The 26,556-nt window shown below is 38.4% G+C and overlaps 54 non-coding genes across 54 annotated transcripts; 35 read left to right on the top strand and 19 right to left on the bottom strand.

Moving 5' to 3' along the window:
- Nucleotides 1-1,987: 1,987 nt before the first annotated feature.
- Nucleotides 1,988-2,059, bottom strand: Trnad-guc (transfer RNA aspartic acid (anticodon GUC)). The gene has a single exon. It is a non-coding gene; the product is annotated as a tRNA-Asp (tRNA).
- A 306-nt stretch (nt 2,060-2,365) lies between these two features.
- Nucleotides 2,366-2,457, top strand: Trnay-gua (transfer RNA tyrosine (anticodon GUA)). The gene is given in 2 exon segments: nt 2,366-2,402; nt 2,422-2,457. It is a non-coding gene; the product is annotated as a tRNA-Tyr (tRNA).
- Nucleotides 2,458-2,750: 293 nt separating this feature from the next.
- Nucleotides 2,751-2,823, top strand: Trnaa-agc (transfer RNA alanine (anticodon AGC)). The gene has a single exon. It is a non-coding gene; the product is annotated as a tRNA-Ala (tRNA).
- Nucleotides 2,824-3,343: 520 nt separating this feature from the next.
- Trnad-guc (transfer RNA aspartic acid (anticodon GUC)) lies at nt 3,344-3,415 on the bottom strand. The gene has a single exon. It is a non-coding gene; the product is annotated as a tRNA-Asp (tRNA).
- Nucleotides 3,416-3,721: 306 nt separating this feature from the next.
- On the top strand, nt 3,722-3,813 carry Trnay-gua (transfer RNA tyrosine (anticodon GUA)). Its single transcript is given in 2 exon segments — nt 3,722-3,758; nt 3,778-3,813. It is a non-coding gene; the product is annotated as a tRNA-Tyr (tRNA).
- Nucleotides 3,814-4,106: 293 nt separating this feature from the next.
- Trnaa-agc (transfer RNA alanine (anticodon AGC)) lies at nt 4,107-4,179 on the top strand. The gene has a single exon. It is a non-coding gene; the product is annotated as a tRNA-Ala (tRNA).
- Nucleotides 4,180-4,699: 520 nt separating this feature from the next.
- Nucleotides 4,700-4,771, bottom strand: Trnad-guc (transfer RNA aspartic acid (anticodon GUC)). Its single transcript has one exon. It is a non-coding gene; the product is annotated as a tRNA-Asp (tRNA).
- A 306-nt stretch (nt 4,772-5,077) lies between these two features.
- Trnay-gua (transfer RNA tyrosine (anticodon GUA)) lies at nt 5,078-5,169 on the top strand. Its single transcript is given in 2 exon segments — nt 5,078-5,114; nt 5,134-5,169. It is a non-coding gene; the product is annotated as a tRNA-Tyr (tRNA).
- Nucleotides 5,170-5,462: 293 nt separating this feature from the next.
- Nucleotides 5,463-5,535, top strand: Trnaa-agc (transfer RNA alanine (anticodon AGC)). The gene has a single exon. It is a non-coding gene; the product is annotated as a tRNA-Ala (tRNA).
- A 520-nt stretch (nt 5,536-6,055) lies between these two features.
- Nucleotides 6,056-6,127, bottom strand: Trnad-guc (transfer RNA aspartic acid (anticodon GUC)). Its single transcript has one exon. It is a non-coding gene; the product is annotated as a tRNA-Asp (tRNA).
- A 260-nt stretch (nt 6,128-6,387) lies between these two features.
- Nucleotides 6,388-6,460, top strand: Trnaa-agc (transfer RNA alanine (anticodon AGC)). Its single transcript has one exon. It is a non-coding gene; the product is annotated as a tRNA-Ala (tRNA).
- A 520-nt stretch (nt 6,461-6,980) lies between these two features.
- Nucleotides 6,981-7,052, bottom strand: Trnad-guc (transfer RNA aspartic acid (anticodon GUC)). The gene has a single exon. It is a non-coding gene; the product is annotated as a tRNA-Asp (tRNA).
- Nucleotides 7,053-7,316: 264 nt separating this feature from the next.
- Trnaa-agc (transfer RNA alanine (anticodon AGC)) lies at nt 7,317-7,389 on the top strand. The gene has a single exon. It is a non-coding gene; the product is annotated as a tRNA-Ala (tRNA).
- Nucleotides 7,390-7,909: 520 nt separating this feature from the next.
- Trnad-guc (transfer RNA aspartic acid (anticodon GUC)) lies at nt 7,910-7,981 on the bottom strand. Its single transcript has one exon. It is a non-coding gene; the product is annotated as a tRNA-Asp (tRNA).
- Nucleotides 7,982-8,287: 306 nt separating this feature from the next.
- Nucleotides 8,288-8,379, top strand: Trnay-gua (transfer RNA tyrosine (anticodon GUA)). Its single transcript is given in 2 exon segments — nt 8,288-8,324; nt 8,344-8,379. It is a non-coding gene; the product is annotated as a tRNA-Tyr (tRNA).
- A 297-nt stretch (nt 8,380-8,676) lies between these two features.
- On the top strand, nt 8,677-8,749 carry Trnaa-agc (transfer RNA alanine (anticodon AGC)). Its single transcript has one exon. It is a non-coding gene; the product is annotated as a tRNA-Ala (tRNA).
- A 520-nt stretch (nt 8,750-9,269) lies between these two features.
- On the bottom strand, nt 9,270-9,341 carry Trnad-guc (transfer RNA aspartic acid (anticodon GUC)). The gene has a single exon. It is a non-coding gene; the product is annotated as a tRNA-Asp (tRNA).
- Nucleotides 9,342-9,647: 306 nt separating this feature from the next.
- On the top strand, nt 9,648-9,739 carry Trnay-gua (transfer RNA tyrosine (anticodon GUA)). Its single transcript is given in 2 exon segments — nt 9,648-9,684; nt 9,704-9,739. It is a non-coding gene; the product is annotated as a tRNA-Tyr (tRNA).
- An 890-nt stretch (nt 9,740-10,629) lies between these two features.
- Trnad-guc (transfer RNA aspartic acid (anticodon GUC)) lies at nt 10,630-10,701 on the bottom strand. Its single transcript has one exon. It is a non-coding gene; the product is annotated as a tRNA-Asp (tRNA).
- Nucleotides 10,702-11,007: 306 nt separating this feature from the next.
- Trnay-gua (transfer RNA tyrosine (anticodon GUA)) lies at nt 11,008-11,099 on the top strand. The gene is given in 2 exon segments: nt 11,008-11,044; nt 11,064-11,099. It is a non-coding gene; the product is annotated as a tRNA-Tyr (tRNA).
- Nucleotides 11,100-11,396: 297 nt separating this feature from the next.
- Nucleotides 11,397-11,469, top strand: Trnaa-agc (transfer RNA alanine (anticodon AGC)). Its single transcript has one exon. It is a non-coding gene; the product is annotated as a tRNA-Ala (tRNA).
- A 520-nt stretch (nt 11,470-11,989) lies between these two features.
- Nucleotides 11,990-12,061, bottom strand: Trnad-guc (transfer RNA aspartic acid (anticodon GUC)). The gene has a single exon. It is a non-coding gene; the product is annotated as a tRNA-Asp (tRNA).
- Nucleotides 12,062-12,367: 306 nt separating this feature from the next.
- On the top strand, nt 12,368-12,459 carry Trnay-gua (transfer RNA tyrosine (anticodon GUA)). Its single transcript is given in 2 exon segments — nt 12,368-12,404; nt 12,424-12,459. It is a non-coding gene; the product is annotated as a tRNA-Tyr (tRNA).
- Nucleotides 12,460-12,756: 297 nt separating this feature from the next.
- Nucleotides 12,757-12,829, top strand: Trnaa-agc (transfer RNA alanine (anticodon AGC)). The gene has a single exon. It is a non-coding gene; the product is annotated as a tRNA-Ala (tRNA).
- Nucleotides 12,830-13,349: 520 nt separating this feature from the next.
- Trnad-guc (transfer RNA aspartic acid (anticodon GUC)) lies at nt 13,350-13,421 on the bottom strand. Its single transcript has one exon. It is a non-coding gene; the product is annotated as a tRNA-Asp (tRNA).
- A 306-nt stretch (nt 13,422-13,727) lies between these two features.
- Trnay-gua (transfer RNA tyrosine (anticodon GUA)) lies at nt 13,728-13,819 on the top strand. The gene is given in 2 exon segments: nt 13,728-13,764; nt 13,784-13,819. It is a non-coding gene; the product is annotated as a tRNA-Tyr (tRNA).
- Nucleotides 13,820-14,116: 297 nt separating this feature from the next.
- Nucleotides 14,117-14,189, top strand: Trnaa-agc (transfer RNA alanine (anticodon AGC)). The gene has a single exon. It is a non-coding gene; the product is annotated as a tRNA-Ala (tRNA).
- A 520-nt stretch (nt 14,190-14,709) lies between these two features.
- Nucleotides 14,710-14,781, bottom strand: Trnad-guc (transfer RNA aspartic acid (anticodon GUC)). Its single transcript has one exon. It is a non-coding gene; the product is annotated as a tRNA-Asp (tRNA).
- A 306-nt stretch (nt 14,782-15,087) lies between these two features.
- Trnay-gua (transfer RNA tyrosine (anticodon GUA)) lies at nt 15,088-15,179 on the top strand. Its single transcript is given in 2 exon segments — nt 15,088-15,124; nt 15,144-15,179. It is a non-coding gene; the product is annotated as a tRNA-Tyr (tRNA).
- Nucleotides 15,180-15,476: 297 nt separating this feature from the next.
- Trnaa-agc (transfer RNA alanine (anticodon AGC)) lies at nt 15,477-15,549 on the top strand. The gene has a single exon. It is a non-coding gene; the product is annotated as a tRNA-Ala (tRNA).
- A 520-nt stretch (nt 15,550-16,069) lies between these two features.
- Nucleotides 16,070-16,141, bottom strand: Trnad-guc (transfer RNA aspartic acid (anticodon GUC)). The gene has a single exon. It is a non-coding gene; the product is annotated as a tRNA-Asp (tRNA).
- A 306-nt stretch (nt 16,142-16,447) lies between these two features.
- Nucleotides 16,448-16,539, top strand: Trnay-gua (transfer RNA tyrosine (anticodon GUA)). The gene is given in 2 exon segments: nt 16,448-16,484; nt 16,504-16,539. It is a non-coding gene; the product is annotated as a tRNA-Tyr (tRNA).
- A 297-nt stretch (nt 16,540-16,836) lies between these two features.
- Nucleotides 16,837-16,909, top strand: Trnaa-agc (transfer RNA alanine (anticodon AGC)). Its single transcript has one exon. It is a non-coding gene; the product is annotated as a tRNA-Ala (tRNA).
- A 520-nt stretch (nt 16,910-17,429) lies between these two features.
- Trnad-guc (transfer RNA aspartic acid (anticodon GUC)) lies at nt 17,430-17,501 on the bottom strand. The gene has a single exon. It is a non-coding gene; the product is annotated as a tRNA-Asp (tRNA).
- Nucleotides 17,502-17,807: 306 nt separating this feature from the next.
- Trnay-gua (transfer RNA tyrosine (anticodon GUA)) lies at nt 17,808-17,899 on the top strand. Its single transcript is given in 2 exon segments — nt 17,808-17,844; nt 17,864-17,899. It is a non-coding gene; the product is annotated as a tRNA-Tyr (tRNA).
- Nucleotides 17,900-18,196: 297 nt separating this feature from the next.
- Nucleotides 18,197-18,269, top strand: Trnaa-agc (transfer RNA alanine (anticodon AGC)). The gene has a single exon. It is a non-coding gene; the product is annotated as a tRNA-Ala (tRNA).
- A 520-nt stretch (nt 18,270-18,789) lies between these two features.
- Trnad-guc (transfer RNA aspartic acid (anticodon GUC)) lies at nt 18,790-18,861 on the bottom strand. Its single transcript has one exon. It is a non-coding gene; the product is annotated as a tRNA-Asp (tRNA).
- A 306-nt stretch (nt 18,862-19,167) lies between these two features.
- Nucleotides 19,168-19,259, top strand: Trnay-gua (transfer RNA tyrosine (anticodon GUA)). Its single transcript is given in 2 exon segments — nt 19,168-19,204; nt 19,224-19,259. It is a non-coding gene; the product is annotated as a tRNA-Tyr (tRNA).
- Nucleotides 19,260-19,556: 297 nt separating this feature from the next.
- Trnaa-agc (transfer RNA alanine (anticodon AGC)) lies at nt 19,557-19,629 on the top strand. Its single transcript has one exon. It is a non-coding gene; the product is annotated as a tRNA-Ala (tRNA).
- A 520-nt stretch (nt 19,630-20,149) lies between these two features.
- Trnad-guc (transfer RNA aspartic acid (anticodon GUC)) lies at nt 20,150-20,221 on the bottom strand. The gene has a single exon. It is a non-coding gene; the product is annotated as a tRNA-Asp (tRNA).
- A 306-nt stretch (nt 20,222-20,527) lies between these two features.
- Trnay-gua (transfer RNA tyrosine (anticodon GUA)) lies at nt 20,528-20,619 on the top strand. Its single transcript is given in 2 exon segments — nt 20,528-20,564; nt 20,584-20,619. It is a non-coding gene; the product is annotated as a tRNA-Tyr (tRNA).
- A 297-nt stretch (nt 20,620-20,916) lies between these two features.
- Trnaa-agc (transfer RNA alanine (anticodon AGC)) lies at nt 20,917-20,989 on the top strand. The gene has a single exon. It is a non-coding gene; the product is annotated as a tRNA-Ala (tRNA).
- Nucleotides 20,990-21,509: 520 nt separating this feature from the next.
- On the bottom strand, nt 21,510-21,581 carry Trnad-guc (transfer RNA aspartic acid (anticodon GUC)). Its single transcript has one exon. It is a non-coding gene; the product is annotated as a tRNA-Asp (tRNA).
- A 306-nt stretch (nt 21,582-21,887) lies between these two features.
- Nucleotides 21,888-21,979, top strand: Trnay-gua (transfer RNA tyrosine (anticodon GUA)). The gene is given in 2 exon segments: nt 21,888-21,924; nt 21,944-21,979. It is a non-coding gene; the product is annotated as a tRNA-Tyr (tRNA).
- Nucleotides 21,980-22,276: 297 nt separating this feature from the next.
- On the top strand, nt 22,277-22,349 carry Trnaa-agc (transfer RNA alanine (anticodon AGC)). The gene has a single exon. It is a non-coding gene; the product is annotated as a tRNA-Ala (tRNA).
- Nucleotides 22,350-22,869: 520 nt separating this feature from the next.
- On the bottom strand, nt 22,870-22,941 carry Trnad-guc (transfer RNA aspartic acid (anticodon GUC)). Its single transcript has one exon. It is a non-coding gene; the product is annotated as a tRNA-Asp (tRNA).
- A 306-nt stretch (nt 22,942-23,247) lies between these two features.
- Trnay-gua (transfer RNA tyrosine (anticodon GUA)) lies at nt 23,248-23,339 on the top strand. Its single transcript is given in 2 exon segments — nt 23,248-23,284; nt 23,304-23,339. It is a non-coding gene; the product is annotated as a tRNA-Tyr (tRNA).
- A 297-nt stretch (nt 23,340-23,636) lies between these two features.
- On the top strand, nt 23,637-23,709 carry Trnaa-agc (transfer RNA alanine (anticodon AGC)). Its single transcript has one exon. It is a non-coding gene; the product is annotated as a tRNA-Ala (tRNA).
- Nucleotides 23,710-24,229: 520 nt separating this feature from the next.
- Nucleotides 24,230-24,301, bottom strand: Trnad-guc (transfer RNA aspartic acid (anticodon GUC)). The gene has a single exon. It is a non-coding gene; the product is annotated as a tRNA-Asp (tRNA).
- A 306-nt stretch (nt 24,302-24,607) lies between these two features.
- Trnay-gua (transfer RNA tyrosine (anticodon GUA)) lies at nt 24,608-24,699 on the top strand. The gene is given in 2 exon segments: nt 24,608-24,644; nt 24,664-24,699. It is a non-coding gene; the product is annotated as a tRNA-Tyr (tRNA).
- Nucleotides 24,700-24,996: 297 nt separating this feature from the next.
- Nucleotides 24,997-25,069, top strand: Trnaa-agc (transfer RNA alanine (anticodon AGC)). The gene has a single exon. It is a non-coding gene; the product is annotated as a tRNA-Ala (tRNA).
- Nucleotides 25,070-25,589: 520 nt separating this feature from the next.
- On the bottom strand, nt 25,590-25,661 carry Trnad-guc (transfer RNA aspartic acid (anticodon GUC)). Its single transcript has one exon. It is a non-coding gene; the product is annotated as a tRNA-Asp (tRNA).
- Nucleotides 25,662-25,967: 306 nt separating this feature from the next.
- On the top strand, nt 25,968-26,059 carry Trnay-gua (transfer RNA tyrosine (anticodon GUA)). Its single transcript is given in 2 exon segments — nt 25,968-26,004; nt 26,024-26,059. It is a non-coding gene; the product is annotated as a tRNA-Tyr (tRNA).
- A 297-nt stretch (nt 26,060-26,356) lies between these two features.
- Nucleotides 26,357-26,429, top strand: Trnaa-agc (transfer RNA alanine (anticodon AGC)). Its single transcript has one exon. It is a non-coding gene; the product is annotated as a tRNA-Ala (tRNA).
- The last annotated feature ends 127 nt before the right edge of the window (nt 26,430-26,556 follow it).

The following is a 26,556-nucleotide window of genomic DNA, read 5'->3' as shown; positions in this document are numbered from 1 at the left end:
CATGGTGAAAATGACAGAGCTCGTATATCAATAGTTTTTACGAATCAAGATAACAATAAAACTAAAAGGAAATCAAAGTCTACCGTTAATCGTGACCAAAAACGGATGAAAGAATATAACAATGATAATGTAAATATTTCTGACATTGAGAATCATACAGATGTGATTTGTTCAGATACATGTAGTTCATCTGAAAATAATCATTTACCGAGTGAAAAGGTATCGACGAATACCTCCGATGTGATGGATTTTGACGATAACCCGTGTGAGGCCTCCGCTTCTACAGGTAACATTGATAATATAGAAAGTCTTAATATAGAACTGTCAATCGATACAGGTAATGAATTGCCTATGTCACCAACCTGTTTACCGAGTAAAATTATAAACAATGGAAATAAAAGTAAACAAATAGTATCTGTTGATATAATTGAAAAGAATAAGTGTGCCGTAGATGAAGATAACTTATTATCAAAATGTATAATGAGTAAAGCGAATAACAGTGATATTGTATCTACTTCATCAACATGTGATAAAGTGAAAGAACATAATAAAAACATACAAGATAGTAAATGTATTCATAAAATTGTTTTAAAACAAAACCGAAGTGGTATGGACATATTAATTGGAAAAACGCAAAGAGGACGTCTTGTATTATTTCATATGGACCATAAAGAGTTTGAAGTTCTCCTTCGCGGTGAACGAGATTATCGTACATTTAACAAAGTGGTAACCGACGATTTTAAAGATGTAAGAACAACAAAACTGATGACTGATACAGTGCGTCAAGGAATATTAGAGATGGAAAAACTTGTGAAAAATAAAAAACTGTAACAGTTTAATTTTTGAGTATTTTATAATTTCTTTTTGTAGTGAGAATTGTGTATGTTTCTGTGAGAAAATGGGGAAAATACTTTTGCTGAATAATGATAATTATATTGTGATGTTGTTTGCTTGTCTTATTGTTGCTGATAATTGACTTCATATTTAATACTTTTGATTTTATTTGCGTTGTGGAATGGATACCAGCCCTTTGCGATTTTTTTTTTCGATTGTATCATTGTTCGTAATATATTCGACAATAAGACTGTAGAAACAATTAACTCTTTAATTTTTTCATTGTATTCTGTGTAAGCTTTTTATTATTTTGAATGTATGAGCTGAATGTTAGATTAGAAAGAGTTTGACTATGATATATAAATTGATATATATATATATATAAATATGAGTATACAAAAGTTGATAATCAGACAATCATGTTCGTGACAAATATTTCACGCAATATATAATTAATGTTTCAAATATGATTCATTCAAGAGAAAAGACTATAACTAATGGCAATGTTTTTATTTTTGTGTAATTCAAACTGTGATATGTATATATGAATTGTGAATATAATAAAGATAAAAAAAAAAAGAGCGCTCGCTTAGCATGCGAGAGGTACCGGGATCGATGCCCGGGTCCTCCATAAATTTTTGAATGTCGCCAATACTCAATTTTTCGGTAGTCTTTCAGCATTGAAAATGAATAGAGTCTGATATGAACGAAATAAGGAAATTGTGTCGATTCGAGTGTATGTCCTGCCCTTACACATGTTACAAGAATCCTTCATTCATTGACACTCTCATGTTTATTTTAATGTGATTAGTTCGACTCGTTCACCACATTCGGGATGTAGTATAATAATGAGTAAATAATCTGTCATAAAGGATTAATGATGCAGTGATAGTCAGGTTTAGTTTATCTTTGCGTTTTTTTTTTCTCAAAAATATGCTCATGAATGCTAAAAAGTAGACACATTTAAAGGTTGGGAACGTGTTCAAAACTTAACTGGTCGTCTTCTGATGACATGAACTGGAGATGCTACGGCATAAACAATATGACAGTTGGATTGGTTTCAAACCCTTACACAGTTATTATCCGGTGTTACTATAGCGGTCAAATTGACAATTAAAGAATGAAAATCCAAAGCCAAGTAAAAAATAATGTCCTCCCCGGCGGGGAATCGAACCCCGGTCTCCCGCGTGACAGGCGGGGATACTAACCACTATACTACCGAGGACTTAGTAACGACCATCATTTTTAGGTACTTAACGCTCACTGCTATCTTGTTAATATATTGAACGCATCCGCAAATTCATAGTATTGATTGCTGTAGGCGATATATGTTAAGCGCAACCGATCCGTCATTCTACTTACTTGTTTTCTCTGCTACTCTTGCTAATTGAAATATCTTAATGAATTATCGCCCCTCCTTCCCCTAATATACGTTTCAGATTCAATTGATGGCGCTTTTTTGTTTTTATTACTAAATGTACAATACATCCAAATACGTATAAATCATCAATTTAACCATTTGTATACAGACCCCGTGATAGCTCAGTTGGTAGAGCGGGAGACTGTAGTGGAATAAGAAAATCTGACATCTCTAGGTCGGTGGTTCGACTCCGCCTCACGGGATATTTTTTGGTCCCATTTCACTCTCAAATATTACCATTGTTCGAGGAATTTTAGCGAATGCACATTAGCGGGTTGTTATGCATGTACCACGAATCAACCTTATTCATTTTGTTTTAACGACCGACCGCCAAAGCAGTTGTAGGCATATCACGTAATTGTGCTAAATATAAATAAATCTTCATTATGTACAAATGTAGCTCTCGAGACTACTTTGAACTGTAGTTAGAACCGATAAAGTGACTGAATGACATCTGTACGCATAAAGGCGTTATTTAATGACATATTACCCAAGAGGGGGACTAGCTCACATGGTAGAGCGCTCGCTTAGCATGCGAGAGGTACCGGGATCGATGCCCGGGTCCTCCATAAATTTTTGAATGTCGCCAATACTCAATTTTTCGGTAGTCTTTCAGCATTGAAAATGAATAGAGTCTGATATGAACGAAATAAGGAAATTGTGTCGATTCGAGTGTATGTCCTGCCCTTACACATGTTACAAGAATCCTTCATTCATTGACACTCTCATGTTTATTTTAATGTGATTAGTTCGACTCGTTCACCACATTCGGGATGTAGTATAATAATGAGTAAATAATCTGTCATAAAGGATTAATGATGCAGTGATAGTCAGGTTTAGTTTATCTTTGCGTTTTTTTTCTCAAAAATATGCTCATGAATGCTAAAAAGTAGACACATTTAAAGGTTGGGAACGTGTTCAAAACTTAACTGGTCGTCTTCTGATGACATGAACTGGAGATGCTACGGCATAAACAATATGACAGTTGGATTGGTTTCAAACCCTTACACAGTTATTATCCGGTGTTACTATAGCGGTCAAATTGACAATTAAAGAATGAAAATCCAAAGCCAAGTAAAAAATAATGTCCTCCCCGGCGGGGAATCGAACCCCGGTCTCCCGCGTGACAGGCGGGGATACTAACCACTATACTACCGAGGACTTAGTAACGACCATCATTTTTAGGTACTTAACGCTCACTGCTATCTTGTTAATATATTGAACGCATCCGCAAATTCATAGTATTGATTGCTGTAGGCGATATATGTTAAGCGCAACCGATCCGTCATTCTACTTACTTGTTTTCTCTGCTACTCTTGCTAATTGAAATATCTTAATGAATTATCGCCCCTCCTTCCCCTAATATACGTTTCAGATTCAATTGATGGCGCTTTTTTGTTTTTATTACTAAATGTACAATACATCCAAATACGTATAAATCATCAATTTAACCATTTGTATACAGACCCCGTGATAGCTCAGTTGGTAGAGCGGGAGACTGTAGTGGAATAAGAAAATCTGACATCTCTAGGTCGGTGGTTCGACTCCGCCTCACGGGATATTTTTTGGTCCAATTTCACTCTCAAATATTACCATTGTTCGAGGAATTTTAGCGAATGCACATTAGCGGGTTGTTATGCATGTACCACGTTTCAACCTTATTCATTTTGTTTTAACGACCGACCGCCAAAGCAGTTGTAGGCATATCACGTAATTGTGCTAAATATAAATAAATCTTCATTATGTACAAATGTAGCTCTCGAGACTACTTTGAACTGTAGTTAGAACCGATAAAGTGACTGAATGACATCTGTACGCACAAAGGCGTTATTTAATGACATATTACCCAAGAGGGGGACTAGCTCACATGGTAGAGCGCTCGCTTAGCATGCGAGAGGTACCGGGATCGATGCCCGGGTCCTCCATAAATTTTTGAATGTCGCCAATACTCAATTTTTCGGTAGTCTTTCAGCATTGAAAATGAATAGAGTCTGATATGAACGAAATAAGGAAATTGTGTCGATTCGAGTGTATGTCCTGCCCTTACACATGTTACAAGAATCCTTCATTCATTGACACTCTCATGTTTATTTTAATGTGATTAGTTCGACTCGTTCACCACATTCGGGATGTAGTATAATAATGAGTAAATAATCTGTCATAAAGGATTAATGATGCAGTGATAGTCAGGTTTAGTTTATCTTTGCGTTTTTTTTCTCAAAAATATGCTCATGAATGCTAAAAAGTAGACACATTTAAAGGTTGGGAACGTGTTCAAAACTTAACTGGTCGTCTTCTGATGACATGAACTGGAGATGCTACGGCATAAACAATATGACAGTTGGATTGGTTTCAAACCCTTACACAGTTATTATCCGGTGTTACTATAGCGGTCAAATTGACAATTAAAGAATGAAAATCCAAAGCCAAGTAAAAAATAATGTCCTCCCCGGCGGGGAATCGAACCCCGGTCTCCCGCGTGACAGGCGGGGATACTAACCACTATACTACCGAGGACTTAGTAACGACCATCATTTTTAGGTACTTAACGCTCACTGCTATCTTGTTAATATATTGAACGCATCGGCAAATTCATAGTATTGATTGCTGTAGGCGATATATGTTAAGCGCAACCGATCTGACATTCTACTTACTTGTTTTCTCTGCTACTCTTGCTAATTGAAATATCTTAATGAATTATCGCCCCTCCTTCCCCTAATATACGTTTCAGATTCAATTGATGGCGCTTTTTTGTTTTTATTACTAAATGTACAATTCATCCAAATACGTATAAATCATCAATTTAACCATTTGTATACAGACCCCGTGATAGCTCAGTTGGTAGAGCGGGAGACTGTAGTGGAATAAGAAAATCTGACATCTCTAGGTCGGTGGTTCGACTCCGCCTCACGGGATATTTTTTGGTCCCATTTCACTCTCAAATATTACCATTGTTCGAGGAATTTTAGCGAATGCACATTAGCGGGTTGTTATGCATGTACCACGTTTCAACCTTATTCATTTTGTTTTAACGACCGACCGCCAAAGCAGTTGTAGGCATATCACGTAATTGTGCTAAATATAAATAAATCTTCATTATGTACAAATGTAGCTCTCGAGACTACTTTGAACTGTAGTTAGAACCGATAAAGTGACTGAATGACATCTGTACGCATAAAGGCGTTATTTAATGACATATTACCCAAGAGGGGGACTAGCTCACATGGTAGAGCGCTCGCTTAGCATGCGAGAGGTACCGGGATCGATGCCCGGGTCCTCCATAAATTTTTGAATGTCGCCAATACTCAATTTTTCGGTAGTCTTTCAGCATTGAAAATGAATAGAGTCTGATATGAACGAAATAAGGAAATTGTGTCGATTCGAGTGTATGTCCTGCCCTTACACATGTTACAAGAATCCTTCATTCATTGACACTCTCATGTTTATTTTAATGTGATTAGTTCGACTCGTTCACCACATTCGGGATGTAGTATAATAATGAGTAAATAATCTGTCATAAAGGATTAATGATGCAGTGATAGTCAGGTTTAGTTTATCTTTGCGTTTTTTTTCTCAAAAATATGCTCATGAATGCTAAAAAGTAGACACATTTAAAGGTTGGGAACGTGTTCAAAACTTAACTGGTCGTCTTCTGATGACATGAACTGGAGATGCTACGGCATAAACAATATGACAGTTGGATTGGTTTCAAACCCTTACACAGTTATTATCCGGTGTTACTATAGCGGTCAAATTGACAATTAAAGAATGAAAATCCAAAGCCAAGTAAAAAATAATGTCCTCCCCGGCGGGGAATCGAACCCCGGTCTCCCGCGTGACAGGCGGGGATACTAACCACTATACTACCGAGGATCATTGTTCGAGGAATTTTAGCGAATGCACATTAGCGGGTTGTTATGCATGTACCACGTTTCAACCTTATTCATTTTGTTTTAACGACCGACCGCCAAAGCAGTTGTAGGCATATCACGTAATTGTGCTAAATATAAATAAATCTTCATTATGTACAAATGTAGCTCTCGAGACTACTTTGAACTGTAGTTAGAACCGATAAAGTGACTGAATGACATCTGTACGCATAAAGGCGTTATTTAATGACATATTACCCAAGAGGGGGACTAGCTCACATGGTAGAGCGCTCGCTTAGCATGCGAGAGGTACCGGGATCGATGCCCGGGTCCTCCATAAATTTTTGAATGTCGCCAATACTCAATTTTTCGGTAGTCTTTCAGCATTGAAAATGAATAGAGTCTGATATGAACGAAATAAGGAAATTGTGTCGATTCGAGTGTATGTCCTGCCCTTACACATGTTACAAGAATCCTTCATTCATTGACACTCTCATGTTTATTTTAATGTGATTAGTTCGACTCGTTCACCACATTCGGGATGTAGTATAATAATGAGTAAATAATCTGTCATAAAGGATTAATGATGCAGTGATAGTCAGGTTTAGTTTATCTTTGCGTTTTTTTTCTCAAAAATATGCTCATGAATGCTAAAAAGTAGACACATTTAAAGGTTGGGAACGTGTTCAAAACTTAACTGGTCGTCTTCTGATGACATGAACTGGAGATGCTACGGCATAAACAATATGACAGTTGGATTGGTTTCAAACCCTTACACAGTTATTATCCGGTGTTACTATAGCGGTCAAATTGACAATTAAAGAATGAAAATCCAAAGCCAAGTAAAAAATAATGTCCTCCCCGGCGGGGAATCGAACCCCGGTCTCCCGCGTGACAGGCGGGGATACTAACCACTATACTACCGAGGATCATTGTTCGAGGAATTTTAGCGAATGCACATTAGCGGGTTGTTATGCATGTACCACGTTTCAACCTTATTCATTTTGTTTTAACGACCGACCGCCAAAGCAGTTGTAGGCATATCACGTAATTGTGCTAAATATAAATAAATCTTCATTATGTACAAATGTAGCTCTCGAGACTACTTTGAACTGTAGTTAGAACCGATAAAGTGACTGAATGACATCTGTACGCATTTATAAAGGCGTTATTTAATGACATATTACCCAAGAGGGGGACTAGCTCACATGGTAGAGCGCTCGCTTAGCATGCGAGAGGTACCGGGATCGATGCCCGGGTCCTCCATAAATTTTTGAATGTCGCCAATACTCAATTTTTCGGTAGTCTTTCAGCATTGAAAATGAATAGAGTCTGATATGAACGAAATAAGGAAATTGTGTCGATTCGAGTGTATGTCCTGCCCTTACACATGTTACAAGAATCCTTCATTCATTGACACTCTCATGTTTATTTTAATGTGATTAGTTCGACTCGTTCACCACATTCGGGATGTAGTATAATAATGAGTAAATAATCTGTCATAAAGGATTAATGATGCAGTGATAGTCAGGTTTAGTTTATCTTTGCGTTTTTTTTCTCAAAAATATGCTCATGAATGCTAAAAAGTAGACACATTTAAAGGTTGGGAACGTGTTCAAAACTTAACTGGTCGTCTTCTGATGACATGAACTGGAGATGCTACGGCATAAACAATATGACAGTTGGATTGGTTTCAAACCCTTACACAGTTATTATCCGGTGTTACTATAGCGGTCAAATTGACAATTAAAGAATGAAAATCCAAAGCCAAGTAAAAAATAATGTCCTCCCCGGCGGGGAATCGAACCCCGGTCTCCCGCGTGACAGGCGGGGATACTAACCACTATACTACCGAGGACTTAGTAACGACCATCATTTTTAGGTACTTAACGCTCACTGCTATCTTGTTAATATATTGAACGCATCCGCAAATTCATAGTATTGATTGCTGTAGGCGATATATGTTAAGCGCAACCGATCCGTCATTCTACTTACTTGTTTTCTCTGCTACTCTTGCTAATTGAAATATCTTAATGAATTATCGCCCCTCCTTCCCCTAATATACGTTTCAGATTCAATTGATGGCGCTTTTTTGTTTTTATTACTAAATGTACAATACATCCAAATACGTATAAATCATCAATTTAACCATTTGTATACAGACCCCGTGATAGCTCAGTTGGTAGAGCGGGAGACTGTAGTGGAATAAGAAAATCTGACATCTCTAGGTCGGTGGTTCGACTCCGCCTCACGGGATATTTTTTGGTCCCATTTCACTCTCAAATATTACCATTGTTCGAGGAATTTTAGCGAATGCACATTAGCGGGTTGTTATGCATGTACCACGTTTCAACCTTATTCATTTTGTTTTAACGACCGACCGCCAAAGCAGTTGTAGGCATATCACGTAATTGTGCTAAATATAAATAAATCTTCATTATGTACAAATGTAGCTCTCGAGACTACTTTGAACTGTAGTTAGAACCGATAAAGTGACTGAATGACATCTGTACGCATTTATAAAGGCGTTATTTAATGACATATTACCCAAGAGGGGGACTAGCTCACATGGTAGAGCGCTCGCTTAGCATGCGAGAGGTACCGGGATCGATGCCCGGGTCCTCCATAAATTTTTGAATGTCGCCAATACTCAATTTTTCGGTAGTCTTTCAGCATTGAAAATGAATAGAGTCTGATATGAACGAAATAAGGAAATTGTGTCGATTCGAGTGTATGTCCTGCCCTTACACATGTTACAAGAATCCTTCATTCATTGACACTCTCATGTTTATTTTAATGTGATTAGTTCGACTCGTTCACCACATTCGGGATGTAGTATAATAATGAGTAAATAATCTGTCATAAAGGATTAATGATGCAGTGATAGTCAGGATTAGTTTATCTTTGCGTTTTTTTTCTCAAAAATATGCTCATGAATGCTAAAAAGTAGACACATTTAAAGGTTGGGAACGTGTTCAAAACTTAACTGGTCGTCTTCTGATGACATGAACTGGAGATGCTACGGCATAAACAATATGACAGTTGGATTGGTTTCAAACCCTTACACAGTTATTATCCGGTGTTACTATAGCGGTCAAATTGACAATTAAAGAATGAAAATCCAAAGCCAAGTAAAAAATAATGTCCTCCCCGGCGGGGAATCGAACCCCGGTCTCCCGCGTGACAGGCGGGGATACTAACCACTATACTACCGAGGACTTAGTAACGACCATCATTTTTAGGTACTTAACGCTCACTGCTATCTTGTTAATATATTGAACGCATCCGCAAATTCATAGTATTGATTGCTGTAGGCGATATATGTTAAGCGCAACCGATCCGTCATTCTACTTACTTGTTTTCTCTGCTACTCTTGCTAATTGAAATATCTTAATGAATTATCGCCCCTCCTTCCCCTAATATACGTTTCAGATTCAATTGATGGCGCTTTTTTGTTTTTATTACTAAATGTACAATACATCCAAATACGTATAAATCATCAATTTAACCATTTGTATACAGACCCCGTGATAGCTCAGTTGGTAGAGCGGGAGACTGTAGTGGAATAAGAAAATCTGACATCTCTAGGTCGGTGGTTCGACTCCGCCTCACGGGATATTTTTTGGTCCCATTTCACTCTCAAATATTACCATTGTTCGAGGAATTTTAGCGAATGCACATTAGCGGGTTGTTATGCATGTACCACGTTTCAACCTTATTCATTTTGTTTTAACGACCGACCGCCAAAGCAGTTGTAGGCATATCACGTAATTGTGCTAAATATAAATAAATCTTCATTATGTACAAATGTAGCTCTCGAGACTACTTTGAACTGTAGTTAGAACCGATAAAGTGACTGAATGACATCTGTACGCATTTATAAAGGCGTTATTTAATGACATATTACCCAAGATGGGGACTAGCTCACATGGTAGAGCGCTCGCTTAGCATGCGAGAGGTACCGGGATCGATGCCCGGGTCCTCCATAAATTTTTGAATGTCGCCAATACTCAATTTTTCGGTAGTCTTTCAGCATTGAAAATGAATAGAGTCTGATATGAACGAAATAAGGAAATTGTGTCGATTCGAGTGTATGTCCTGCCCTTACACATGTTACAAGAATCCTTCATTCATTGACACTCTCATGTTTATTTTAATGTGATTAGTTCGACTCGTTCACCACATTCGGGATGTAGTATAATAATGAGTAAATAATCTGTCATAAAGGATTAATGATGCAGTGATAGTCAGGTTTAGTTTATCTTTGCGTTTTTTTTCTCAAAAATATGCTCATGAATGCTAAAAAGTAGACACATTTAAAGGTTGGGAACGTGTTCAAAACTTAACTGGTCGTCTTCTGATGACATGAACTGGAGATGCTACGGCATAAACAATATGACAGTTGGATTGGTTTCAAACCCTTACACAGTTATTATCCGGTGTTACTATAGCGGTCAAATTGACAATTAAAGAATGAAAATCCAAAGCCAAGTAAAAAATAATGTCCTCCCCGGCGGGGAATCGAACCCCGGTCTCCCGCGTGACAGGCGGGGATACTAACCACTATACTACCGAGGACTTAGTAACGACCATCATTTTTAGGTACTTAACGCTCACTGCTATCTTGTTAATATATTGAACGCATCCGCAAATTCATAGTATTGATTGCTGTAGGCGATATATGTTAAGCGCAACCGATCCGTCATTCTACTTACTTGTTTTCTCTGCTACTCTTGCTAATTGAAATATCTTAATGAATTATCGCCCCTCCTTCCCCTAATATACGTTTCAGATTCAATTGATGGCGCTTTTTTGTTTTTATTACTAAATGTACAATACATCCAAATACGTATAAATCATCAATTTAACCATTTGTATACAGACCCCGTGATAGCTCAGTTGGTAGAGCGGGAGACTGTAGTGGAATAAGAAAATCTGACATCTCTAGGTCGGTGGTTCGACTCCGCCTCACGGGATATTTTTTGGTCCCATTTCACTCTCAAATATTACCATTGTTCGAGGAATTTTAGCGAATGCACATTAGCGGGTTGTTATGCATGTACCACGTTTCAACCTTATTCATTTTGTTTTAACGACCGACCGCCAAAGCAGTTGTAGGCATATCACGTAATTGTGCTAAATATAAATAAATCTTCATTATGTACAAATGTAGCTCTCGAGACTACTTTGAACTGTAGTTAGAACCGATAAAGTGACTGAATGACATCTGTACGCATTTATAAAGGCGTTATTTAATGACATATTACCCAAGAGGGGGACTAGCTCACATGGTAGAGCGCTCGCTTAGCATGCGAGAGGTACCGGGATCGATGCCCGGGTCCTCCATAAATTTTTGAATGTCGCCAATACTCAATTTTTCGGTAGTCTTTCAGCATTGAAAATGAATAGAGTCTGATATGAACGAAATAAGGAAATTGTGTCGATTCGAGTGTATGTCCTGCCCTTACACATGTTACAAGAATCCTTCATTCATTGACACTCTCATGTTTATTTTAATGTGATTAGTTCGACTCGTTCACCACATTCGGGATGTAGTATAATAATGAGTAAATAATCTGTCATAAAGGATTAATGATGCAGTGATAGTCAGGTTTAGTTTATCTTTGCGTTTTTTTTCTCAAAAATATGCTCATGAATGCTAAAAAGTAGACACATTTAAAGGTTGGGAACGTGTTCAAAACTTAACTGGTCGTCTTCTGATGACATGAACTGGAGATGCTACGGCATAAACAATATGACAGTTGGATTGGTTTCAAACCCTTACACAGTTATTATCCGGTGTTACTATAGCGGTCAAATTGACAATTAAAGAATGAAAATCCAAAGCCAAGTAAAAAATAATGTCCTCCCCGGCGGGGAATCGAACCCCGGTCTCCCGCGTGACAGGCGGGGATACTAACCACTATACTACCGAGGACTTAGTAACGACCATCATTTTTAGGTACTTAACGCTCACTGCTATCTTGTTAATATATTGAACGCATCCGCAAATTCATAGTATTGATTGCTGTAGGCGATATATGTTAAGCGCAACCGATCCGTCATTCTACTTACTTGTTTTCTCTGCTACTCTTGCTAATTGAAATATCTTAATGAATTATCGCCCCTCCTTCCCCTAATATACGTTTCAGATTCAATTGATGGCGCTTTTTTGTTTTTATTACTAAATGTACAATACATCCAAATACGTATAAATCATCAATTTAACCATTTGTATACAGACCCCGTGATAGCTCAGTTGGTAGAGCGGGAGACTGTAGTGGAATAAGAAAATCTGACATCTCTAGGTCGGTGGTTCGACTCCGCCTCACGGGATATTTTTTGGTCCCATTTCACTCTCAAATATTACCATTGTTCGAGGAATTTTAGCGAATGCACATTAGCGGGTTGTTATGCATGTACCACGTTTCAACCTTATTCATTTTGTTTTAACGACCGACCGCCAAAGCAGTTGTAGGCATATCACGTAATTGTGCTAAATATAAATAAATCTTCATTATGTACAAATGTAGCTCTCGAGACTACTTTGAACTGTAGTTAGAACCGATAAAGTGACTGAATGACATCTGTACGCATTTATAAAGGCGTTATTTAATGACATATTACCCAAGAGGGGGACTAGCTCACATGGTAGAGCGCTCGCTTAGCATGCGAGAGGTACCGGGATCGATGCCCGGGTCCTCCATAAATTTTTGAATGTCGCCAATACTCAATTTTTCGGTAGTCTTTCAGCATTGAAAATGAATAGAGTCTGATATGAACGAAATAAGGAAATTGTGTCGATTCGAGTGTATGTCCTGCCCTTACACATGTTACAAGAATCCTTCATTCATTGACACTCTCATGTTTATTTTAATGTGATTAGTTCGACTCGTTCACCACATTCGGGATGTAGTATAATAATGAGTAAATAATCTGTCATAAAGGATTAATGATGCAGTGATAGTCAGGTTTAGTTTATCTTTGCGTTTTTTTTCTCAAAAATATGCTCATGAATGCTAAAAAGTAGACACATTTAAAGGTTGGGAACGTGTTCAAAACTTAACTGGTCGTCTTCTGATGACATGAACTGGAGATGCTACGGCATAAACAATACGACAGTTGGATTGGTTTCAAACCCTTACACAGTTATTATCCGGTGTTACTATAGCGGTCAAATTGACAATTAAAGAATGAAAATCCAAAGCCAAGTAAAAAATAATGTCCTCCCCGGCGGGGAATCGAACCCCGGTCTCCCGCGTGACAGGCGGGGATACTAACCACTATACTACCGAGGACTTAGTAACGACCATCATTTTTAGGTACTTAACGCTCACTGCTATCTTGTTAATATATTGAACGCATCCGCAAATTCATAGTATTGATTGCTGTAGGCGATATATGTTAAGCGCAACCGATCCGTCATTCTACTTACTTGTTTTCTCTGCTACTCTTGCCAATTGAAATATCTTAATGAATTATCGCCCCTCCTTCCCCTAATATACGTTTCAGATTCAATTGATGGCGCTTTTTTGTTTTTATTACTAAATGTACAATACATCCAAATACGTATAAATCATCAATTTAACCATTTGTATACAGACCCCGTGATAGCTCAGTTGGTAGAGCGGGAGACTGTAGTGGAATAAGAAAATCTGACATCTCTAGGTCGGTGGTTCGACTCCGCCTCACGGGATATTTTTTGGTCCCATTTCACTCTCAAATATTACCATTGTTCGAGGAATTTTAGCGAATGCACATTAGCGGGTTGTTATGCATGTACCACGTTTCAACCTTATTCATTTTGTTTTAACGACCGACCGCCAAAGCAGTTGTAGGCATATCACGTAATTGTGCTAAATATAAATAAATCTTCATTATGTACAAATGTAGCTCTCGAGACTACTTTGAACTGTAGTTAGAACCGATAAAGTGACTGAATGACATCTGTACGCATTTATAAAGGCGTTATTTAATGACATATTACCCAAGAGGGGGACTAGCTCACATGGTAGAGCGCTCGCTTAGCATGCGAGAGGTACCGGGATCGATGCCCGGGTCCTCCATAAATTTTTGAATGTCGCCAATACTCAATTTTTCGGTAGTCTTTCAGCATTGAAAATGAATAGAGTCTGATATGAACGAAATAAGGAAATTGTGTCGATTCGAGTGTATGTCCTGCCCTTACACATGTTACAAGAATCCTTCATTCATTGACACTCTCATGTTTATTTTAATGTGATTAGTTCGACTCGTTCACCACATTCGGGATGTAGTATAATAATGAGTAAATAATCTGTCATAAAGGATTAATGATGCAGTGATAGTCAGGTTTAGTTTATCTTTGCGTTTTTTTTCTCAAAAATATGCTCATGAATGCTAAAAAGTAGACACATTTAAAGGTTGGGAACGTGTTCAAAACTTAACTGGTCGTCTTCTGATGACATGAACTGGAGATGCTACGGCATAAACAATACGACAGTTGGATTGGTTTCAAACCCTTACACAGTTATTATCCGGTGTTACTATAGCGGTCAAATTGACAATTAAAGAATGAAAATCCAAAGCCAAGTAAAAAATAATGTCCTCCCCGGCGGGGAATCGAACCCCGGTCTCCCGCGTGACAGGCGGGGATACTAACCACTATACTACCGAGGACTTAGTAACGACCATCATTTTTAGGTACTTAACGCTCACTGCTATCTTGTTAATATATTGAACGCATCCGCAAATTCATAGTATTGATTGCTGTAGGCGATATATGTTAAGCGCAACCGATCCGTCATTCTACTTACTTGTTTTCTCTGCTACTCTTGCCAATTGAAATATCTTAATGAATTATCGCCCCTCCTTCCCCTAATATACGTTTCAGATTCAATTGATGGCGCTTTTTTGTTTTTATTACTAAATGTACAATACATCCAAATACGTATAAATCATCAATTTAACCATTTGTATACAGACCCCGTGATAGCTCAGTTGGTAGAGCGGGAGACTGTAGTGGAATAAGAAAATCTGACATCTCTAGGTCGGTGGTTCGACTCCGCCTCACGGGATATTTTTTGGTCCCATTTCACTCTCAAATATTACCATTGTTCGAGGAATTTTAGCGAATGCACATTAGCGGGTTGTTATGCATGTACCACGTTTCAACCTTATTCATTTTGTTTTAACGACCGACCGCCAAAGCAGTTGTAGGCATATCACGTAATTGTGCTAAATATAAATAAATCTTCATTATGTACAAATGTAGCTCTCGAGACTACTTTGAACTGTAGTTAGAACCGATAAAGTGACTGAATGACATCTGTACGCATTTATAAAGGCGTTATTTAATGACATATTACCCAAGAGGGGGACTAGCTCACATGGTAGAGCGCTCGCTTAGCATGCGAGAGGTACCGGGATCGATGCCCGGGTCCTCCATAAATTTTTGAATGTCGCCAATACTCAATTTTTCGGTAGTCTTTCAGCATTGAAAATGAATAGAGTCTGATATGAACGAAATAAGGAAATTGTGTCGATTCGAGTGTATGTCCTGCCCTTACACATGTTACAAGAATCCTTCATTCATTGACACTCTCATGTTTATTTTAATGTGATTAGTTCGACTCGTTCACCACATTCGGGATGTAGTATAATAATGAGTAAATAATCTGTCATAAAGGATTAATGATGCAGTGATAGTCAGGTTTAGTTTATCTTTGCGTTTTTTTTCTCAAAAATATGCTCATGAATGCTAAAAAGTAGACACATTTAAAGGTTGGGAACGTGTTCAAAACTTAACTGGTCGTCTTCTGATGACATGAACTGGAGATGCTACGGCATAAACAATACGACAGTTGGATTGGTTTCAAACCCTTACACAGTTATTATCCGGTGTTACTATAGCGGTCAAATTGACAATTAAAGAATGAAAATCCAAAGCCAAGTAAAAAATAATGTCCTCCCCGGCGGGGAATCGAACCCCGGTCTCCCGCGTGACAGGCGGGGATACTAACCACTATACTACCGAGGACTTAGTAACGACCATCATTTTTAGGTACTTAACGCTCACTGCTATCTTGTTAATATATTGAACGCATCCGCAAATTCATAGTATTGATTGCTGTAGGCGATATATGTTAAGCGCAACCGATCCGTCATTCTACTTACTTGTTTTCTCTGCTACTCTTGCCAATTGAAATATCTTAATGAATTATCGCCCCTCCTTCCCCTAATATACGTTTCAGATTCAATTGATGGCGCTTTTTTGTTTTTATTACTAAATGTACAATACATCCAAATACGTATAAATCATCAATTTAACCATTTGTATACAGACCCCGTGATAGCTCAGTTGGTAGAGCGGGAGACTGTAGTGGAATAAGAAAATCTGACATCTCTAGGTCGGTGGTTCGACTCCGCCTCACGGGATATTTTTTGGTCCCATTTCACTCTCAAATATTACCATTGTTCGAGGAATTTTAGCGAATGCACATTAGCGGGTTGTTATGCATGTACCACGTTTCAACCTTATTCATTTTGTTTTAACGACCGACCGCCAAAGCAGTTGTAGGCATATCACGTAATTGTGCTAAATATAAATAAATCTTCATTATGTACAAATGTAGCTCTCGAGACTACTTTGAACTGTAGTTAGAACCGATAAAGTGACTGAATGACATCTGTACGCATTTATAAAGGCGTTATTTAATGACATATTACCCAAGAGGGGGACTAGCTCACATGGTAGAGCGCTCGCTTAGCATGCGAGAGGTACCGGGATCGATGCCCGGGTCCTCCATAAATTTTTGAATGTCGCCAATACTCAATTTTTCGGTAGTCTTTCAGCATTGAAAATGAATAGAGTCTGATATGAACGAAATAAGGAAATTGTGTCGATTCGAGTGTATGTCCTGCCCTTACACATGTTACAAGAATCCTTCATTCATTGACACTCTCATGTTTATTTTAATGTGATTAGTTCGACTCGTTCACCACATTCGGGATGTAGTATAATAATGAGTAAATAATCTGTCATAAAGGATTAATGATGCAGTGATAGTCAGGTTTAGTTTATCTTTGCGTTTTTTTTCTCAAAAATATGCTCATGAATGCTAAAAAGTAGACACATTTAAAGGTTGGGAACGTGTTCAAAACTTAACTGGTCGTCTTCTGATGACATGAACTGGAGATGCTACGGCATAAACAATACGACAGTTGGATTGGTTTCAAACCCTTACACAGTTATTATCCGGTGTTACTATAGCGGTCAAATTGACAATTAAAGAATGAAAATCCAAAGCCAAGTAAAAAATAATGTCCTCCCCGGCGGGGAATCGAACCCCGGTCTCCCGCGTGACAGGCGGGGATACTAACCACTATACTACCGAGGACTTAGTAACGACCATCATTTTTAGGTACTTAACGCTCACTGCTATCTTGTTAATATATTGAACGCATCCGCAAATTCATAGTATTGATTGCTGTAGGCGATATATGTTAAGCGCAACCGATCCGTCATTCTACTTACTTGTTTTCTCTGCTACTCTTGCCAATTGAAATATCTTAATGAATTATCGCCCCTCCTTCCCCTAATATACGTTTCAGATTCAATTGATGGCGCTTTTTTGTTTTTATTACTAAATGTACAATACATCCAAATACGTATAAATCATCAATTTAACCATTTGTATACAGACCCCGTGATAGCTCAGTTGGTAGAGCGGGAGACTGTAGTGGAATAAGAAAATCTGACATCTCTAGGTCGGTGGTTCGACTCCGCCTCACGGGATATTTTTTGGTCCCATTTCACTCTCAAATATTACCATTGTTCGAGGAATTTTAGCGAATGCACATTAGCGGGTTGTTATGCATGTACCACGTTTCAACCTTATTCATTTTGTTTTAACGACCGACCGCCAAAGCAGTTGTAGGCATATCACGTAATTGTGCTAAATATAAATAAATCTTCATTATGTACAAATGTAGCTCTCGAGACTACTTTGAACTGTAGTTAGAACCGATAAAGTGACTGAATGACATCTGTACGCATTTATAAAGGCGTTATTTAATGACATATTACCCAAGAGGGGGACTAGCTCACATGGTAGAGCGCTCGCTTAGCATGCGAGAGGTACCGGGATCGATGCCCGGGTCCTCCATAAATTTTTGAATGTCGCCAATACTCAATTTTTCGGTAGTCTTTCAGCATTGAAAATGAATAGAGTCTGATATGAACGAAATAAGGAAATTGTGTCGATTCGAGTGTATGTCCTGCCCTTACACATGTTACAAGAATCCTTCATTCATTGACACTCTCATGTTTATTTTAATGTGATTAGTTCGACTCGTTCACCACATTCGGGATGTAGTATAATAATGAGTAAATAATCTGTCATAAAGGATTAATGATGCAGTGATAGTCAGGTTTAGTTTATCTTTGCGTTTTTTTTCTCAAAAATATGCTCATGAATGCTAAAAAGTAGACACATTTAAAGGTTGGGAACGTGTTCAAAACTTAACTGGTCGTCTTCTGATGACATGAACTGGAGATGCTACGGCATAAACAATACGACAGTTGGATTGGTTTCAAACCCTTACACAGTTATTATCCGGTGTTACTATAGCGGTCAAATTGACAATTAAAGAATGAAAATCCAAAGCCAAGTAAAAAATAATGTCCTCCCCGGCGGGGAATCGAACCCCGGTCTCCCGCGTGACAGGCGGGGATACTAACCACTATACTACCGAGGACTTAGTAACGACCATCATTTTTAGGTACTTAACGCTCACTGCTATCTTGTTAATATATTGAACGCATCCGCAAATTCATAGTATTGATTGCTGTAGGCGATATATGTTAAGCGCAACCGATCCGTCATTCTACTTACTTGTTTTCTCTGCTACTCTTGCCAATTGAAATATCTTAATGAATTATCGCCCCTCCTTCCCCTAATATACGTTTCAGATTCAATTGATGGCGCTTTTTTGTTTTTATTACTAAATGTACAATACATCCAAATACGTATAAATCATCAATTTAACCATTTGTATACAGACCCCGTGATAGCTCAGTTGGTAGAGCGGGAGACTGTAGTGGAATAAGAAAATCTGACATCTCTAGGTCGGTGGTTCGACTCCGCCTCACGGGATATTTTTTGGTCCCATTTCACTCTCAAATATTACCATTGTTCGAGGAATTTTAGCGAATGCACATTAGCGGGTTGTTATGCATGTACCACGTTTCAACCTTATTCATTTTGTTTTAACGACCGACCGCCAAAGCAGTTGTAGGCATATCACGTAATTGTGCTAAATATAAATAAATCTTCATTATGTACAAATGTAGCTCTCGAGACTACTTTGAACTGTAGTTAGAACCGATAAAGTGACTGAATGACATCTGTACGCATTTATAAAGGCGTTATTTAATGACATATTACCCAAGAGGGGGACTAGCTCACATGGTAGAGCGCTCGCTTAGCATGCGAGAGGTACCGGGATCGATGCCCGGGTCCTCCATAAATTTTTGAATGTCGCCAATACTCAATTTTTCGGTAGTCTTTCAGCATTGAAAATGAATAGAGTCTGATATGAACGAAATAAGGAAATTGTGTCGATTCGAGTGTATGTCCTGCCCTTACACATGTTACAAGAATCCTTCATTCATTGACACTCTCATGTTTATTTTAATGTGATTAGTTCGACTCGTTCACCACATTCGGGATGTAGTATAATAATGAGTAAATAATCTGTCATAAAGGATTAATGATGCAGTGATAGTCAGGTTTAGTTTATCTTTGCGTTTTTTTTCTCAAAAATATGCTCATGAATGCTAAAAAGTAGACACATTTAAAGGTTGGGAACGTGTTCAAAACTTAACTGGTCGTCTTCTGATGACATGAACTGGAGATGCTACGGCATAAACAATACGACAGTTGGATTGGTTTCAAACCCTTACACAGTTATTATCCGGTGTTACTATAGCGGTCAAATTGACAATTAAAGAATGAAAATCCAAAGCCAAGTAAAAAATAATGTCCTCCCCGGCGGGGAATCGAACCCCGGTCTCCCGCGTGACAGGCGGGGATACTAACCACTATACTACCGAGGACTTAGTAACGACCATCATTTTTAGGTACTTAACGCTCACTGCTATCTTGTTAATATATTGAACGCATCCGCAAATTCATAGTATTGATTGCTGTAGGCGATATATGTTAAGCGCAACCGATCCGTCATTCTACTTACTTGTTTTCTCTGCTACTCTTGCCAATTGAAATATCTTAATGAATTATCGCCCCTCCTTCCCCTAATATACGTTTCAGATTCAATTGATGGCGCTTTTTTGTTTTTATTACTAAATGTACAATACATCCAAATACGTATAAATCATCAATTTAACCATTTGTATACAGACCCCGTGATAGCTCAGTTGGTAGAGCGGGAGACTGTAGTGGAATAAGAAAATCTGACATCTCTAGGTCGGTGGTTCGACTCCGCCTCACGGGATATTTTTTGGTCCCATTTCACTCTCAAATATTACCATTGTTCGAGGAATTTTAGCGAATGCACATTAGCGGGTTGTTATGCATGTACCACGTTTCAACCTTATTCATTTTGTTTTAACGACCGACCGCCAAAGCAGTTGTAGGCATATCACGTAATTGTGCTAAATATAAATAAATCTTCATTATGTACAAATGTAGCTCTCGAGACTACTTTGAACTGTAGTTAGAACCGATAAAGTGACTGAATGACATCTGTACGCATTTATAAAGGCGTTATTTAATGACATATTACCCAAGAGGGGGACTAGCTCACATGGTAGAGCGCTCGCTTAGCATGCGAGAGGTACCGGGATCGATGCCCGGGTCCTCCATAAATTTTTGAATGTCGCCAATACTCAATTTTTCGGTAGTCTTTCAGCATTGAAAATGAATAGAGTCTGATATGAACGAAATAAGGAAATTGTGTCGATTCGAGTGTATGTCCTGCCCTTACACATGTTACAAGAATCCTTCATTCATTGACACTCTCATGTTTATTTTAATGTGATTAGTTCGACTCGTTCACCACATTCGGGATGTAGTATAATAATGAGTAAATAATCTGTCATAAAGGATTAATGATGCAGTGATAGTCAGGTTTAGTTTATCTTTGCGTTTTTTTTCTCAAAAATATGCTCATGAATGCTAAAAAGTAGACACATTTAAAGGTTGGGAACGTGTTCAAAACTTAACTGGTCGTCTTCTGATGACATGAACTGGAGATGCTACGGCATAAACAATACGACAGTTGGATTGGTTTCAAACCCTTACACAGTTATTATCCGGTGTTACTATAGCGGTCAAATTGACAATTAAAGAATGAAAATCCAAAGCCAAGTAAAAAATAATGTCCTCCCCGGCGGGGAATCGAACCCCGGTCTCCCGCGTGACAGGCGGGGATACTAACCACTATACTACCGAGGACTTAGTAACGACCATCATTTTTAGGTACTTAACGCTCACTGCTATCTTGTTAATATATTGAACGCATCCGCAAATTCATAGTATTGATTGCTGTAGGCGATATATGTTAAGCGCAACCGATCCGTCATTCTACTTACTTGTTTTCTCTGCTACTCTTGCCAATTGAAATATCTTAATGAATTATCGCCCCTCCTTCCCCTAATATACGTTTCAGATTCAATTGATGGCGCTTTTTTGTTTTTATTACTAAATGTACAATACATCCAAATACGTATAAATCATCAATTTAACCATTTGTATACAGACCCCGTGATAGCTCAGTTGGTAGAGCGGGAGACTGTAGTGGAATAAGAAAATCTGACATCTCTAGGTCGGTGGTTCGACTCCGCCTCACGGGATATTTTTTGGTCCCATTTCACTCTCAAATATTACCATTGTTCGAGGAATTTTAGCGAATGCACATTAGCGGGTTGTTATGCATGTACCACGTTTCAACCTTATTCATTTTGTTTTAACGACCGACCGCCAAAGCAGTTGTAGGCATATCACGTAATTGTGCTAAATATAAATAAATCTTCATTATGTACAAATGTAGCTCTCGAGACTACTTTGAACTGTAGTTAGAACCGATAAAGTGACTGAATGACATCTGTACGCATTTATAAAGGCGTTATTTAATGACATATTACCCAAGAGGGGGACTAGCTCACATGGTAGAGCGCTCGCTTAGCATGCGAGAGGTACCGGGATCGATGCCCGGGTCCTCCATAAATTTTTGAATGTCGCCAATACTCAATTTTTCGGTAGTCTTTCAGCATTGAAAATGAATAGAGTCTGATATGAACGAAATAAGGAAATTGTGTCGATTCGAGTGTATGTCCTGCCCTTACACATGTTACAAGAATCCTTCATTCATTGACACTCTCATGTTTATTTTAATGTGATTAGTTCGACTCGTTCACCACATTCGGGATGTAGTATAATAATGAGTAAATAATCTGTCATAAAGGATTAATGATGCAGTGATAGTCAGGTTTAGTTTATCTTTGCGTTTTTTTTCTCAAAAATATGCTCATGAATGCTAAAAAGTAGACACATTTAAAGGTTGGGAACGTGTTCAAAACTTAACTGGTCGTCTTCTGATGACATGAACTGGAGATGCTACGGCATAAACAATACGACAGTTGGATTGGTTTCAAACCCTTACACAGTTATTATCCGGTGTTACTATAGCGGTCAAATTGACAATTAAAGAATGAAAATCCAAAGCCAAGTAAAAAATAATGTCCTCCCCGGCGGGGAATCGAACCCCGGTCTCCCGCGTGACAGGCGGGGATACTAACCACTATACTACCGAGGACTTAGTAACGACCATCATTTTTAGGTACTTAACGCTCACTGCTATCTTGTTAATATATTGAACGCATCCGCAAATTCATAGTATTGATTGCTGTAGGCGATATATGTTAAGCGCAACCGATCCGTCATTCTACTTACTTGTTTTCTCTGCTACTCTTGCCAATTGAAATATCTTAATGAATTATCGCCCCTCCTTCCCCTAATATACGTTTCAGATTCAATTGATGGCGCTTTTTTGTTTTTATTACTAAATGTACAATACATCCAAATACGTATAAATCATCAATTTAACCATTTGTATACAGACCCCGTGATAGCTCAGTTGGTAGAGCGGGAGACTGTAGTGGAATAAGAAAATCTGACATCTCTAGGTCGGTGGTTCGACTCCGCCTCACGGGATATTTTTTGGTCCCATTTCACTCTCAAATATTACCATTGTTCGAGGAATTTTAGCGAATGCACATTAGCGGGTTGTTATGCATGTACCACGTTTCAACCTTATTCATTTTGTTTTAACGACCGACCGCCAAAGCAGTTGTAGGCATATCACGTAATTGTGCTAAATATAAATAAATCTTCATTATGTACAAATGTAGCTCTCGAGACTACTTTGAACTGTAGTTAGAACCGATAAAGTGACTGAATGACATCTGTACGCATTTATAAAGGCGTTATTTAATGACATATTACCCAAGAGGGGGACTAGCTCACATGGTAGAGCGCTCGCTTAGCATGCGAGAGGTACCGGGATCGATGCCCGGGTCCTCCATAAATTTTTGAATGTCGCCAATACTCAATTTTTCGGTAGTCTTTCAGCATTGAAAATGAATAGAGTCTGATATGAACGAAATAAGGAAATTGTGTCGATTCGAGTGTATGTCCTGCCCTTACACATGTTACAAGAATCCTTCATTCATTGACACTCTCATGTTTATTTTAATGTGATTAGTTCGACTCGTTCACCACATTCGGGATGTAGTATAATAATGAGTAAATAATCTGTCATAAAGGATTAATGATGCAGTGATAGTCAGGTTTAGTTTATCTTTGCGTTTTTTTTCTCAAAAATATGCTCATGAATGCTAAAAAGTAGACACATTTAAAGGTTGGGAACGTGTTCAAAACTTAACTGGTCGTCTTCTGATGACATGAACTGGAGATGCTACGGCATAAACAATACGACAGTTGGATTGGTTTCAAACCCTTACACAGTTATTATCCGGTGTTACTATAGCGGTCAAATTGACAATTAAAGAATGAAAATCCAAAGCCAAGTAAAAAATAATGTCCTCCCCGGCGGGGAATCGAACCCCGGTCTCCCGCGTGACAGGCGGGGATACTAACCACTATACTACCGAGGACTTAGTAACGACCATCATTTTTAGGTACTTAACGCTCACTGCTATCTTGTTAATATATTGAACGCATCCGCAAATTCATAGTATTGATTGCTGTAGGCGATATATGTTAAGCGCAACCGATCCGTCATTCTACTTACTTGTTTTCTCTGCTACTCTTGCCAATTGAAATATCTTAATGAATTATCGCCCCTCCTTCCCCTAATATACGTTTCAGATTCAATTGATGGCGCTTTTTTGTTTTTATTACTAAATGTACAATACATCCAAATACGTATAAATCATCAATTTAACCATTTGTATACAGACCCCGTGATAGCTCAGTTGGTAGAGCGGGAGACTGTAGTGGAATAAGAAAATCTGACATCTCTAGGTCGGTGGTTCGACTCCGCCTCACGGGATATTTTTTGGTCCCATTTCACTCTCAAATATTACCATTGTTCGAGGAATTTTAGCGAATGCACATTAGCGGGTTGTTATGCATGTACCACGTTTCAACCTTATTCATTTTGTTTTAACGACCGACCGCCAAAGCAGTTGTAGGCATATCACGTAATTGTGCTAAATATAAATAAATCTTCATTATGTACAAATGTAGCTCTCGAGACTACTTTGAACTGTAGTTAGAACCGATAAAGTGACTGAATGACATCTGTACGCATTTATAAAGGCGTTATTTAATGACATATTACCCAAGAGGGGGACTAGCTCACATGGTAGAGCGCTCGCTTAGCATGCGAGAGGTACCGGGATCGATGCCCGGGTCCTCCATAAATTTTTGAATGTCGCCAATACTCAATTTTTCGGTAGTCTTTCAGCATTGAAAATGAATAGAGTCTGATATGAACGAAATAAGGAAATTGTGTCGATTCGAGTGTATGTCCTGCCCTTACACATGTTACAAGAATCCTTCATTCATTGACACTCTCATGTTTATTTTAATGTGATTAGTTCGACTCGTTCACCACATTCGGGATGTAGTATAATAATGAGTAAATAATCTGTCATAAAGGATTAATGATGCAGTGATAGTCAGGTTTAGTTTATCTTTGCGTTTTTTTTCTCAAAAATATGCTCATGAATGCTAAAAAGTAGACACATTTAAAGGTTGGGAACGTGTTCAAAACTTAACTGGTCGTCTTCTGATGACATGAACTGGAGATGCTACGGCATAAACAATACGACAGTTGGATTGGTTTCAAACCCTTACACAGTTATTATCCGGTGTTACTATAGCGGTCAAATTGACAATTAAAGAATGAAAATCCAAAGCCAAGTAAAAAATAATGTCCTCCCCGGCGGGGAATCGAACCCCGGTCTCCCGCGTGACAGGCGGGGATACTAACCACTATACTACCGAGGACTTAGTAACGACCATCATTTTTAGGTACTTAACGCTCACTGCTATCTTGTTAATATATTGAACGCATCCGCAAATTCATAGTATTGATTGCTGTAGGCGATATATGTTAAGCGCAACCGATCCGTCATTCTACTTACTTGTTTTCTCTGCTACTCTTGCCAATTGAAATATCTTAATGAATTATCGCCCCTCCTTCCCCTAATATACGTTTCAGATTCAATTGATGGCGCTTTTTTGTTTTTATTACTAAATGTACAATACATCCAAATACGTATAAATCATCAATTTAACCATTTGTATACAGACCCCGTGATAGCTCAGTTGGTAGAGCGGGAGACTGTAGTGGAATAAGAAAATCTGACATCTCTAGGTCGGTGGTTCGACTCCGCCTCACGGGATATTTTTTGGTCCCATTTCACTCTCAAATATTACCATTGTTCGAGGAATTTTAGCGAATGCACATTAGCGGGTTGTTATGCATGTACCACGTTTCAACCTTATTCATTTTGTTTTAACGACCGACCGCCAAAGCAGTTGTAGGCATATCACGTAATTGTGCTAAATATAAATAAATCTTCATTATGTACAAATGTAGCTCTCGAGACTACTTTGAACTGTAGTTAGAACCGATAAAGTGACTGAATGACATCTGTACGCATTTATAAAGGCGTTATTTAATGACATATTACCCAAGAGGGGGACTAGCTCACATGGTAGAGCGCTCGCTTAGCATGCGAGAGGTACCGGGATCGATGCCCGGGTCCTCCATAAATTTTTGAATGTCGCCAATACTCAATTTTTCGGTAGTCTTTCAGCATTGAAAATGAATAGAGTCTGATATGAACGAAATAAGGAAATTGTGTCGATTCGAGTGTATGTCCTGCCCTTACACATG

The sequence above is a fragment of the Mytilus galloprovincialis genome, chromosome 11 (genome assembly GCF_965363235.1).
Source record: "Mytilus galloprovincialis chromosome 11, xbMytGall1.hap1.1, whole genome shotgun sequence".
Classification (NCBI taxonomy): Eukaryota; Metazoa; Mollusca; class Bivalvia; order Mytilida; family Mytilidae; genus Mytilus; species Mytilus galloprovincialis.
The sequence above is the reverse complement of the archived record's forward strand: the minus strand, read 5'-3'. Positions and strand labels throughout refer to the sequence as shown.